Source organism: Petaurus breviceps, unplaced genomic scaffold (genome assembly GCF_028583685.1).
Source record: "Petaurus breviceps papuanus isolate PSGF00001 unplaced genomic scaffold, PetGlider_PUasm1.0 111, whole genome shotgun sequence".
Taxonomy (NCBI): Eukaryota; Metazoa; Chordata; class Mammalia; order Diprotodontia; family Petauridae; genus Petaurus; species Petaurus breviceps.
In genome coordinates, this window is record NW_027185600.1 from 17,779 (window position 1) to 32,412 (window position 14,634).

The following is a 14,634-nucleotide window of genomic DNA, read 5'->3' on the forward strand; positions in this document are numbered from 1 at the left end:
GAGAGAGAGAGAGAGAGAGAGAGAGAGAGAGAGAGAGAGAGAGAGAGATCGACCCCTTTGGCACTCTAGTGATGCCAATGGACCCCTTCTCAAAAACTTTTTTTAATGTATAAAATAAAATCCATAGAAAGGAAACCAAAAATTGAAATACATTTATCAAGATATACTTTGTACAAAGGTCATGCTCCACAGGTGTATGCATTTGGACCTATGCTATGTAAGAGTCTTTTGTTAACACAAGGTCTCTTCCCAGTGGCATGATTATTGTCTACATGGAAAGGGGAGAAATCTTCCCTCCCATAAGCTAACTGGAGTCTTGTCTTCATGGCTAAGTCTGACTAAAGGAAATCACTCATACAAATGCTTTTAGATGAACTTGTCAAGAAATTGTCAAGTGCAATGTGAAAGATTGTAGGCAGGAGTGAGGGAATTGAGGGAAGGAGAGGAGGGGAAAAGATGGAGGGAACAGGAAGATACAGCAAACAATGGATTCATCACAGGCTTTGCACCTGAAAAGAACCTATGGATGCTTGGTTGGTCAGCTTTCTTTGGATGGGACTGTCTCCTTATCTCATACTTTCCTTCCTATTCCTTTCCCTGCTCAGCTACTTTTGATTTGTCTCTTTTCTGAATTTGCTTCTTTTTCCTCCCTTAGCATGTCAGTGTGTATCATCACAGTACCAGGTATACATTAGTCATTTGATAAATACTTGTTAGTGAATTTATGCATCAATGAAATGAACTAAGATGAAAAATATGAGTACTCTGAAAAATGTAAATACTATATAAGGGTAAGGTATAATCAGCATTATGATTAATGTAATAAAAAGCATCATTCCAGCATCTGAGTATAACATATTTCTCTTATGTATAGATCCAAACCTCATATAGTGACAGACCTAGGGACAGCAGGATCATAGAAAGATCTAGAAGTAACTTTAGGAGCCATCTAGTCTAATCCTCTCACTTTTGTAGATGAGGAAACTGAGGACCAGAGAGTATGCAATAGAACTTGAATTTGACCCCAGGACCTCTGACTCCAAATCCAATACTCATCCCAATACATCTTATGTTTGTGAAGGGGTGGCATGTGTGAAGGGGTATTTGGGGTCGCAGGGCTATATTTACTTATTGAAACAATTTTGTTTCACCCTTACTATTTATCCCATGCTTTTATTGTGAATGATGTGGTTCTCACATGTATGCCACTGATTGGGCCTGAAAAGTCTAATCAGTATAGAGAGAACAGTGGCTGAAAGCAAAGGAGAAAGACATGTTTATTTTGATCACACTATTTATCAACTGCCCTAACAAGGTTAAGATTTGAAATAAGATTGAAAATATTAGTTGAATTTTCACTTTTTGACCACATTTTTACTGAGTCCACAATGTCATCTATGCTTTATCTCCCTCCATTCCTTCTGGGGACATATAGCAAGTTGCAAAGAGGAAAATTAATGTTTGGTCAAAGGGAAAATTTGCTCATTATTAGAATTATCCAAAACTGAAGTGGGTTGACTTGGGAAGAAGTAGTGGGCTCTCTCTAACTCAAGGTCTATAAACAAAGGCTAAGTGGGGTTTATTACAAAGAGAACACCTGTTGTGTATAAATTGGAAAGAGGGCTATTGAGGCTAAGATTTTGAAATCAAAATCAATATTACTTGCAAGTTTCTGTGTTACCAAAGCATGAATATTCAAAGCAATGGAAAAGAAAAAAGCTCCCTGCCAACATGTTAGCTAGAAAGGAAAAAAATTGTCACCCAGTAGGTCGTTGATGAAGTGAACACTTCAAGGGATGCTGCTTTTACTCCCTCATTTCACAGCAAAGAAGGGATGCCTCAGGCTCAGAAAAAAAATAAGGAAATCCCTCCATGGGAGCCAGTCTCCCCATCCCATCATTTAGGAATGAGCCATGGACCACAAGGCTGACATCTAGCCGAGATACCCACTGAGAGAGTGAGGAGGTCCTGTCATAGAGCCATGTCCCAGATGAGAATTATCTGATTTGGAACCCCACACTGGCTACTTTTTTCCTGCTCCCTCACTTAGCCAGAATATGTCTTAGGAAGCACCAGAGCTCCCACCATCTTTTAGAACTAGATAGCCAATATGTCACTTGCCTCACTGGTTGCCAAACTCTAAGTCATTTTTTGCAGAGGTTATGAAGCCAGGAAGTCAATGGATTTCAGAAAGCTTACTTTCACAATACTCTTAAGCCATGAAGGCACCCAGCCATGTGATAAATCCAGGAAAAACAACTAACTCACCTCCAATGCAGGAGGCCATCCTTTGCATGGGAAGCAAGGGCAGGACTGAACAGAACGTGGGGCTTGAAACAAGAACAGACAACTTTTTTTGACCTCAGGGAAGAACTCTCAAGAGGCCAATTATTATTATTTTTATTATTTGCTTGTTAAGTTCCTGTAATTTTCCCTCCCAGTCTATTTGGTCACTTTCCCTCACCCAAAGACCTCACCAGCACTTCAAATTTTCCAAATTTAGCATTTGCTTTCTCTGTCCCAGAAGTAGCTGCCTCACCTCATGAGGTTCATTAGTGGGCATTCCCTCAAGGTTTCTAATGACACTACCCTCAGATATTTGCATCGTTTTTGCAATGGGATATGCATATATTTCTGTAGGAATGCATGTGACCCCAATTCAATTAAAGTCAACTTTTAATTAATCACGTAAAGTGTTCAGAGCACTGTGCAAGGAACCGGTGAAAATATCTTCTGGATAAGATAAAGTTCCTGCCTTTATGGAATGTAGAAAAATAATACAGGTACATTAAATATTGAAGAAGTTTTATGGTGAATATCAAAATACAAGGGCCATGGGTGGGGTGGGTAGGAAGTTTCCAACTTTCAAAGGGGTGAGGAATCAAAAAAGTCTTCCTAACGAGGTCTCATTTAATTTTAGCTGTAAAAAAAAAAAAGGAAGGGAAAAAAAGATTGAACAGTAAAAGAAAAGGAAGAAACATCTCAGGCATAGGGAACAGTATGACCAAGGAGTCTTACACTATCTACTTCACAGGGTTTTTCTTAGAAAATACTTAAAACTCTTAAAGTACTATGGTAAGGTCAGCTCTTACTTTCATTAAGATCCTAACCAGGGGCATATAGTTGCAAAAAGAAAGTGCCACCATTCGTTTTTCCTTTTCTCTTTAGGAACCAATCATATTGATTGTTGGCTAGAACAATTGTTAAACTCTTATGTTCTTCATGCTCATTTAATCTCCACAAAACATTCTGAAATAAGAAGAGATATTATGGTTGAAATAATATTATATTTGAGACTGATGACTCTGGGTTCAAATTCTGCTGCTTCTACTTACTACTTTTGCAACTTCATGTATAAGTCACTCTGAGGGATTTTGTTTGCTCATTTACAAAATAATGGTTCAGAGCTGGTCATCTCTTGGGTCCCTTTTGCAAATGAGTGAACTGTGATTCAGATAAATTGAAATATGATGTTCAAAATCTGATGTCTAGACTGTGGAACTGGGAAGAACAAGGAAGCAAAAGGGCCACTTCTTAGACTATATGGTGTAATTTTTTTTTTTTAAGCAATTGGGGTTAAGTAACTTGCTCAAGGTTACACGGCCAGGTGTTTCTGGGTGGGTGCTAAGTGTCTGAGCCCAGATTTGATCCCCAGGTCATCCAGACTCTGGAGCCGGTGCTCTTACTCATGGCGCCACCTGGCCGCCCCATATATGGTATATTCTTAATAGAAAATAAAGGTAGTAAAGTCTACAAGAATTTCTTCCCTCCTTCATGCAGTCCCTCTGTTGTCAGACAAAAGAAATGTGAGATGCATAAATTTAAAGGGATGGATACAGCTTAAGTTTATATAGGATAAACTTTAGTAAAAGCAAGTATGCTAATTAGGTGATTTGGGGGCGGGATTAGGGAGTGGTTAAGGAGTGGTCAGTTCTTAAAGGAACATGCACTTTTTTTTTTTAGCCTTTGGTACATTCATTTATTTTTTTTTATTAAACTTTAATTTATTAATTTGTTTGTTTCCTTTTAGTTTACAGGATTCAATTCCACAACTCCTTGAATTTCACATTTTGTCCCCCTCCCTCCCCCCCCACCATGGCGGCTTATTATCAAGTATAGGATCTGTAAATACTTTCACATTATACAATGGTCAGGTTATAAGGATGGATTGTACCAGCTGGAATGAAAAATGGTAAAGAGGACATAAAATCAAATAAGAGAACCAAAAAGATCAGGTATTTTGCTTCCACCTGGATATAAATTTAGTTCTTTCTAGTTCTTTCTCTGGATGCACGTTTTTCTCTCCATCATGCATCTTTTGGGATTGACTTATATCCCTGCATTGTTGAGAAGAGTCCAGTCTATCAAAGTTGGTCATCACACATACGTTGTGTCTGTAATTGTGTACAAATTCCTCCTGGTTCTACTCTCCTCACTCAGCATCTATTTAAAGCCATCAGCAAGTATTATATGTAATGGGGAGAAGCTGGAAGCATTTCCCATAAGATCAGGGGTGAAACAAGGGTGTCCACTATCACCCCTCTTATTCAATCTGGTACTAGAAATGTTAGCAGTAGCAATTAAAGAAGAAAAAGAAATCAAAGGAATCAAGTTAGGCAAAGAAGAGACCAAGCTATCACTCTTCGCAGATGATATGATGATATACTTAGAGAATCCTAGAGAATCAAGTAAAAAACTGCTTGAGACAATAAATAAATTTGGCAAAGTTGCAGGATATAAAATAAACCCACATAAATCCTCGGCATTCCTATATATTTCCAATGAAATTCAACAGCAAGAAGTAGAAAGAGAAATCCCATTTAAAGTTACTGTAGACATTATAAAATATTTGGGAATCTACCTGCCAAAACAAACCCAGGACCTGTATGATCACAACTACAAAACACTTTTCACACAAATAACGTCAGATCTAACTAATTGGAAAAATATCAATTGCTCATGGCTGAGTCGAGCTAATATAATAAAAATGACAATTTTGCCTAAAGGAACATGTACTTTTTGTATCTACTGCACAGGTGTTTTACCCAGAGTTCATCAGGAAAAGGCCAAGGGTACATCACAGGGAGGTATGGTTTTAGGCCTGTGGGGCCACTGAGTTAACCAGCCATCAGGACCAACTGAGAACAGCCTAGTTTGCCACTCATCAATGTCTTGTTTGACAAGATAGATGTAGAGAGTGTACATATGTCAAGTCTAGGATACAGAGAATGAGGAGTCCAGGAAGCATATAAGGAGATAGGGAGTTGGTATAGATAGTCCAGTGGCTACAGAATATCTTTATGAACCAGTACAAAGCCAGTTCAAACTGATATTTCTTGCTGGTGCAGTTTGTTATTGTACTAGGGAGAGAGATAAGTGTTTCCTGGAGCCCACTCATGCGTAATTGCTAGGCACAGTGTCCTTGGGCTGGGGAGAAGCTGCCAGGGATGGTGGTTTGAGGTTAGGGAGAAATGTGATTTTGGGGGTCCAAGCACAGGCACATAAGCACCCCATCAACATCACTAAATAGAAGAATATATGTGTCGGGGGGAGGGGGAAGTTTAAGACAATTAGAAAAGGTAGAAAATCTTTGAGTACCAGAGGATTTTATATGTAATCCTGGGGGTGGTGGGGAGCCACTGAAGTTGTAGGTGGGTGACATGGTTGAACCCACAATTTAGGAAGATTATTTTGATACCCACAGTCAGTGGACATGACCTTGGTAAAGATCTAGCAAAGAAGTTAGGTAGAAAAAGAATCATAAAATAAGTGTCATGAAAATCTAGGGGGAAGAGAGTATCAAGGAGAGGAAGATAATCCACATTGTAAAATGCTGCAGAAAGATCAAGGATAAGAATTGAGGGAAAAGCCATGTGATTTGGCAATTTCAGAGAAAAATCAGTTTCAGTTGAATGATGAGATCAGATTGTAGACAGTTAAGAAGAGAATGGATGGAAAGAAAATAAGGCACATGTTACTGATGGCCCAGTCTAGTAGTTCAGTCATAAAAGGGGAGAGAAATTAGGGGTGATAGCAGGAATAGATGGATTAAGTGAGGGCTTTTTTTTTGTTTTGTTTTTTTCAGCATGGCATAGGTATATTTGTAAATGGCAGGAAAACAATCAATAGACAGGGGGTAAGACTGGGTATGAGAGAAAAGTTCCTGTGCTGGAGAAGATGTGGCAGAATGGGATTACTTGTGCATGTGGAAGAGTTTTCCTTGAAAGGAAGTGCCATCACTTAATGTGAAACAAGGGTGAAAGAGGAAACAGTGGCAGAAGGCATCTGGAGGGAAGAAGGAGCTCTTGGTGAATGGCCTCAGTTTTGTTTTCTGTAAAATAGGAGGTAAGATTCTTAGCTGAGAGAATGGGGATGGGACCGGCAGCCATGGGAGTTTTGAGGACGGGTAAAACAAAAGTTTGGAAGAGCTACCTTGGGAAAAACATAGTAGGCCAAATGGAGACATATAAAAGGATTGTTCGCACAAGAGATGTATGTCAGTCTCTTCTGGAGAAATAAATAATTGGAAGTGCTACCTCAAATATATTGAATTTCCCATCACAAATATGCCAGTGAGTGTGTCAATGAGAGGTTCTACTTAGTTCAGAATGGATATTATTTCTTTGAAAGGTAAGGGACTGGTAAGAGTGGGCCCAATGTATTGATTTAAGATCTAGCCTACCCAACTGGCTTATAAGGGAAGGCATGATGGTATCAATAGTAATGTGTATTCATAATCTAAGGTTGGTAAAAGTGTTTTTCATACATTATATAACTTATTAAATTGAACTGGATCAGGAAATTACAATGTCTCTGGTATGTTCCTGAATCCACAAATGAAAATTCAAGAGTCTGCTTGTTGAGTCAAGAAGTACAGGGATTGGCGATATACTTATGGTACAAATTTTGACAGGTGTTGTATTTATGCTGGAGTGCTATAGATGAGACTTGGTCATTCTAAGATACTGCCATGCCCGTGACAGGGCAGTATTTGGGCAGTGTGCCCAGAGGAAGAACTAAGACCAGAAATCTGACTAGGCAGAAGGCATCAGCCAAATACCAGAAGTATAATCATTCAAGTTTCTAAGAACGAGGGACAGTTATGAAGAATCAAGTGGTTATCATATATATATTAGAGAAACAAGCAGTCAAATTTAGGGAAATCAATTAAGGCAATAAGGATCAAGTGAGTAGCAGAGATCTAGCTCAATAGTTCAGATACCAGAAGATGAGTAAATAAGCTACACCTGTACTAGTAAGCAGACAATACTAGCAGTTTTTATCCAAGTGTATAGACTGTTGAGCTCTTTCCTCTTTTATACTTTTTATTGATGGGGGTGGGATGGGGAGAGATGAACCAGGGACACAGTTGTGTAAGTTTTAAGTCACAGAGCTATAGAGTCCCACAGAGCTATATAGGTGCAGTTTACTAGCAATTAAAACAGGGAAAGAAGGAAGGAAATGAGAGGGTGGCAAACATCTGAAAAAGAGCAAGGCTAAGCAAGAAAGCTAAGATCAGTCCCTGCTAAGGTGATTGCCTAAGGAGAAGGAACTCAGAAACCAGAACAGAAGGCAAATATAAAAGAGAAAAGTTTTGAGGACAAGTAAACTTGGGTGAGAATGAAAATCTCTTTCTCCCTCTTCCTCTCTCTTGTGTCATTTAGTCATGTCTGACTCTCTGTGACCCCGTTTAGGGTTTTCTTGGCAAAGACACTAGAGTGGTTTGCCATTTCCTTCTCTAGTTCGTTTTACAGATGAGGAACTGAGGTAAACAGGGTGAGGTGACTTGTCCTGAGGCCACATTTGAACTCAGGAAGATGAGTCTTCCTGACTCCAGGCACAGTCTTCTATCCACTGCACGACCTAGCTGCCCGTGCACATATACATACTTGGGCAGTTGAGTGGCACACTAAACAAAGTACCTATATAAGTGTGTGTGTATGTATACACATATATACACACATACAAATATATACAAATATACATAGTGTTAAGTGGGGTCAAAGGGTGAAGCTAAGAACAATTTAAAATATTTGAATCTACATCAGGGAATTATCATTGTGTTTTATTAGATTATTCTATAACATCTTATTTAAGACATTAAAGTTCGGGCAGTTAGATGCCTATATATGTTTATAAATAACTATATGATGTGGCTGGTTGAGTGCACCTAAATTGAAAATAAACAAACCAAAGATGGCTCTCATAAATATTATAAAATCATGAAAGGTAGACCTATGAATTGGTAGCTGTTATTTTCTTTTTTCCTTTTTCTTCTGGGGAAGGGGAGAAGGAAGTACTGGCTCTCCTTTTCTGTTCCTTTGGTTTGAGCACAAAATAAGGCTATCCTTGATGAAAGAATCAGAAGAAATCAGTCAGGCTTTCTCAGATAATCAATGTTCTTGTTCAGCAGTTCAGCTGTGTCCAACTCCTCATAGCTCTGTGGACCATAGCACATCAGGTCCTTGTATCCTCCACTCTCTCTCCGAGTCTGTCCAAACTCATGTTCATTGCTTCCATGACACTATCAATTCACATTATCCACTGTCATCCACTCTCCCTTTTGCCTTCAATCTATCCCAACATCAGGGGCTTTTCCAAGAAGTCCTGTCTTCTTATTATGTGGTCAAAGCATTTAAACTTCAGCTTCAGTATTTGACCTTCCAGCAAATAGTGGGAGTTAATTTCATTAAGTTTGACTAATCTGATTTCCTTGCTGTCCAAGCAATTCTCAAAAGTCTTCTTTAGTCCCACAGTTTGGAAGTGTCAATTCTGCACTCAGTTTTCATTCTAGTCTAGCTCTCATGGTTATACATTATTACTGGAAAAACCAAAACTTGGACTACACAGTCCTTTGTCAGTAAGGTAATGTTTCTGCTTTTAAATATGCTGTTGAGATTTGTCATAGCTTTCCTTCCAAGGAGCAAATGTCTTTTAATTTCATGGCTACAGTTACCATCTACAATGATCTGAATCCAAGAATATAAAATCTGACACTCCATCCATTTCTTCTCCCTCCATTTGCCTGGAAGTGATGGGACCAGTTGCCAAGATCTTATTTTTTTTTATTAAGCTTCAAGCCAGTTTTTACCCTATCCTCTCATCTGCATCAAGAAGCTTCTTAATCCTTCTTCCCTTTCTGCCATCAGAGTGGTACCATCTGCATATCTAAGATTGATGTTATTTCTCCCAGTGACTTTAATTCTGGCTTTTGATTCATCCAGCCCGTCATTTCTCATGATGTACTCTGCATGTAAGTTAAATAAATAAGATGACAATATTTTGCCTCGTCTTACTCTTTTTCCAATCTTAATCCAATCATTTGTTCCATGTTCAGTTCTAACTGTTGCTTCTTGGCCTATATACAGGTTCCTCAGGTGACAAGATGATATGGTACTCCCATCTCTTTGAAGACTTGCCACATTTTGTTGTTGCTCTGCACAAATTTTTTTTTTCTTTTTGGAGGGCAATCAGGGTTAAGTGATTTCCCTAAGGTCAAATGGCTAGTATTTGTATTAAGTGTCTGAGGCTGGATTTGAACTCAGGTCCTCCTGACTCCAGGGCCGGTGCTCTACTCACTGCGCCACCTAGCCACCCAAATGTTTTCATTTCTAATACGGTAAATTTCAGTAGATTGAACACATATAAACAGGAGCTCTTTGGGTTTTTCAATGCTTTTTAAGAATTTTGAGGGGTCATGAGATCAAAAAGTTTGAGAACCACTACTATAGACAGAATACTTAGGTCACATGCAATGTGTAACACATAGAATCACATATGAGCGGGCATACATATCACATGCAGAAATCTAATACTGTACATACACATTTAGTAATAGCCCATAGAACAAAGGTCATTAATATGACAAAAGAGCACACTTTAAATATATAGTAAATATACAAAACTTGGCATCATGTATTATAAGTTGATACACAGTACACATTTGTATGCAGCCCATTAATGGATATTATCTATTTACATATACCAGGTCTGCAGACTACTCTATCTTTTCACTAGCAGTGTTGCCAACCTCAAGATGCCTCCACCCTGGAGCCAGTGATCCTTCCTGATTGATGAGTTCCGGAATGGGATCACTATTTCATGAGGAGCCCCAGGCATGTATACTTTACTCCCAGCTCCACCCATTCTCCAGAGTTGCTCTGCTTCTCACCAGCAGGCTTGTCCCTGCCCATATAATTTCCTTCCCTCTCCCCTGCTTTCCCATTCCCTTTTCTATTTTGTCTTCCTCTGCTATAATATAAATTCCTGGAGCACAGAGAATATCTACTTGTTTTCTTGTATTTATATCTCCAGTACTTAGCATAGTCCCTGGTTCATAATAAGCACCCAATAAATGCTTTAAATATTGTTAATCTGCATATAAAACCTATTACCCCAGAAGTTAGTGATTTTCAGCTCCAATATTATGTTCTTATTGTCACAAAGACCATAGGGCAAATCACTTTCACCATTAGTGTCTATTTCATTTCTAGTAATTTGTCAGCTTGCCCACGTTTTGATGTATTTGGCACCTGGATACGGGAATGGATTCGGCTGGATGGTACAGGCTCAGTTGTGTCGTTTCACAAGAGAAGACTGTGAAGTAGCAGATATGACCTGATGAGACATAGAACTAGAGGAAAGAACAATGGCATGGCACATCATGCCATTTAGGCATTAGGAGGATATTGAGATTTCCACTGCCCCTATAACAAGGTGGGATATTCCATATCTGACATTTGAATGAGATTCATGCTTACCTATTCATTTCAGTTTTAGAGTTTCAGAATACAGAGAAAGCATAGAGACTTATGACTATAATGTCTCTTGTCTAAAAAATAAGTTATAATGAGCCTACCACCTGTCTAGCTATGGCCTCAGTTCAGAAAAGCTCAGAACAACAGTATAAGCAATCTTATGATGCTGGAGTTCACTATCAGAAACTTCATCAATGAGATAGAGTCCTTCTAGGGAGTCCTGTGGTTTAGAGAAAATGTGAAATAGAAGCCTGATGTAAAGCTACCCTATAACAAATAGGGGAAAGATTAGATAATCTTTCAGTTTACGAAATAGGCCCTAGGGAATGTCCAGGGGATTGTAAATGCAATCCACAACCACTTATTATTGAATAAGAAGTTGGTCAGATAAGGACCAGGAAGAAAAGAGAAATGGGGAATCAACTAAGCCAATTCTAAGGGAACAAAACAAGACAAAACTACCCAACAGATTCAGATGGAATGTTAGAGATGGACATTGATTTATATGGAAAGTAACCAGATAGCTAATTTGAGTAAGAAAAAAGTTTGATGTTGGAAACTTCCAGAGGTTCAGGGAAACTCAAAGAATTTTACAAGGAAAATTTCATTGAAACAAGGAAGAAAAGAAGAAAACCGAGAACTAAAATTTTCCTTAGAAATAGACACCATAAGATAAGCAATCTTACAGTGGCTATTCAGCAGGACCCTCCCACAGTTCATCAATAAACAGCTACCAGTGGTGTCAGGCCATGATGCTCTCATGGCTTCTCCGACTATTCCAGGACGTTCCTACAGTTCTGTGCATCTTCTAACAGGTGCCACCAGGTATCAGAGACCCCAGCAAGCAGCAGCAGGCTCTGCTCTTTAGGCTTTATTTGTCCTTAGATACTCTCCCCCCCGACTAAAGCAAAGAATGCCTCCAGCAGGGTCCTGGTTGTCTGACAATTGTCATGGTATCCCCCAACATGCTGCCATCTTCCAAACCTACCTATTTCTATCACAAGCACCACCATACTCATGGCTTCCCAGGTTCATGACCTCAGCATTTTTCCTGGATTGTCCTTTACCCTACATATCTAATCAGTGGCCCAAAATTCCCATTTCTCTCTTCACAACTTCTCTTACATCTGCCTCCTTTATACTCACACCATTACTACCTTATTTCAGCTTCTCATTACCTCTTCCTAGATAATTGCAACAATTTTCTAATTGATCTTGCTACAAGTGTTTTATCACTCCAGCCCATCCTACACACTCCTACCAAAGTAATTTTCCTTAAGGATAGATCTGACCATGAGACTCTCCTAATCAATCAACTCCAGTGTCTTTCTGTTAACTCTAGGATAAAATATGTACTCCTCTGCACAGCCTGGCCTCAGCCTGTCTTTTCATCTCTTTGGGTATTACTGCCCCTTTCATATTCTCTTATTTGACCAAACTGGCCTCTTCTCTTCCTCAAACTCAGTGTTTCACCTCCTGTCTTCATGTCTTTGTACTAGATGCTGGAATGTACTTCCTCTTTACCTCTAGACTCTAGAATTTCTCTCTTCATTTAAGATATGCATCAAGTACCATTTTCTACCATGAAGCTTTTACTGATCCCTAACTTCTCTCCCAAACCACCTTGAATTTATTTTGTATATATTAATAATATTTATGCTGTATGTATTTGTGTGTATTTTATGTACTTCTTGTTTCCCCATTATAACATAAGCTTATTGTGAGTAGGAATTTATTTCTTCTTTGTACATTCATCCTTAGTGCCTACCACATAGTAGTTGCTTGGTAAATCTTGTTAATTATTCAGTCAATTGTCTAGTCCTAGTGATACCTCCTATTGCCAATGCTACCATATCTACCAACTGGCCCAGGAAAAGCAAGTCCAGGGAACAGAAATCCCATTCCTTTCTGTCTACAAAAGAACCTCAGTCACTAACACGTATTTCAAATATGGATGCTACAAACTTAAATGCCCTTTCTCTCCCAGACATGTAGGAGTGGAAGTGTCTTGCCTGAGAAAGACTTCCCTTCATCAGAATCTGACAAAGCACACACATTTCTCCTGAGTTATTTCTCTTCAGTAACCACAAATCTTCCCAGAGATTGTTTGCTTTCTCTAAGTTATTGCCAGTGTACTCCTGTGAAAATGTGATACTCACTCAAATGCCCTTTCATATGCTTCTACACTCTGGTTCATTGATTTCCTCATATAAGTACATCTTCCTCTACAATGCTATTTTTTGAATTGAATAGGACCTTTTGTGGTCATAGTCTAGTAAATGAGTTCCATCCCACAAAGTCCCAGTGGTGCCTATGGGGCTGTGTTTGCTTGCTTCACCCTTCCTTAGGCATGGGGAATAATGTGAGTAAAGACATAAAAAAGGGAAAAAGCAATTTGGGGACAAAAAGTAGTCCAGTTGAGAAAAAAATAGAATGTATAGGTGAAGTATATCAGATAATGTTAAAAGATAGAGTAGCCTGAAATACCAGGCAAAGACTTTGAACATTACTGGGTAGGCCCCTGAAACTTTCTGAGCAGAGGAGTTATATGACAAGATCTAAGCATGAGAATGATTATTTTAGCCATAGAATGAAAAATGGAGTGGCAGAGGGCCATGACAGAGGTGGGAATATCTATTAATATTATATTATAACAGCTAAGACATAGTAATAAGTACTTGTATTAGACTACTGACAGGGGGGATAAGGAAGTATATATGGGTAAAATAAATAGCAGGGAGGGGAAATAAGAGGTTTCCCATTGAATGGTTTCAATATTTCCAAGTTGGTGGCTATCTTATCTTCTCTCAGCATGCAACTTTGTGGTTTGGATGAGATTAATAGAAAAAAGGATATGGTTTGGAACAGTCACTATTGAGATTGAAAAAAGGAATAAGATAAAGATAAAAGTTTTTTTTTTTTAAGATTTTTGGAGAGTAGATAAGGCCTAATTGAGCTATATACCACAACTCTCTCCTCTGGTTCATAAATTACAAGATCGTAGATTTGGAGCTAGAAGATACATCAGAGACCATCTTGTCCAAATCTCTTATTTTACAGATGAGTTACCTGAATCCCAAAGAGTTTTTTACCCGCTCTCAGTCACAAAGGTGACAGAGTCAGAATTTGCACCCAGGTCCTCTGATTCTAAAATCTGACATCTTTTTTTTACTAAAGTACCACTCCTGAGGGTGTATCAAGGTTATTATGAGGAGAGTCAAAAATACAAGAGGGTGGCAGTAAAAGGTTATGTTGCTAAGCCTCTAGTCAAAGAAGGGGCTTCAAGTCCTTGGATGAGGTGAGTAAAGAAAAGAAAGATTTTCTGCATTGCTGTAGGTGGAGACCATCCTGACTTGGGGAACAGGTTAATATAGCAGGGCTGTAGCCAAGGGACAACCACTGATTTTGTGTTTTCCCCTTATATGGGATGAAAATTTTGAAGCCTTTTGACTAATAAAAGTGCTACCAATCTGAATGTCTTAAACCTGCCTTTCAACTTGTTTTGAATGCTTTTTAATCAACAGTTGCCAATCCTCTGCTGCTAGTGAGGACTTTGATTGCATCATTCCTTTAATTCCTAATGTCAATAGATCTAGACAACTGAATCTGTCTGACCTTCTCTGTTGATTCCTCCTTTCCTGCCTTACAAATATTATGTCTAAGAAAATGCGGTCAAATCTGTCAATGTAATTGTCATGATATATCCTGATTACGAAAGAGCAAAATGGGAGGACAGTTTGAGGAACAAAACACCGCACTAGAAAGGCACTTCACACTTTCTGAGGTCTACAATAAGGGGGTAGAATACCTGGAGACAACTTAGTAGAATTTATGAAGCCTGCGAGACTCCTTTGGGAGATGAGGATGTTTGATCCAA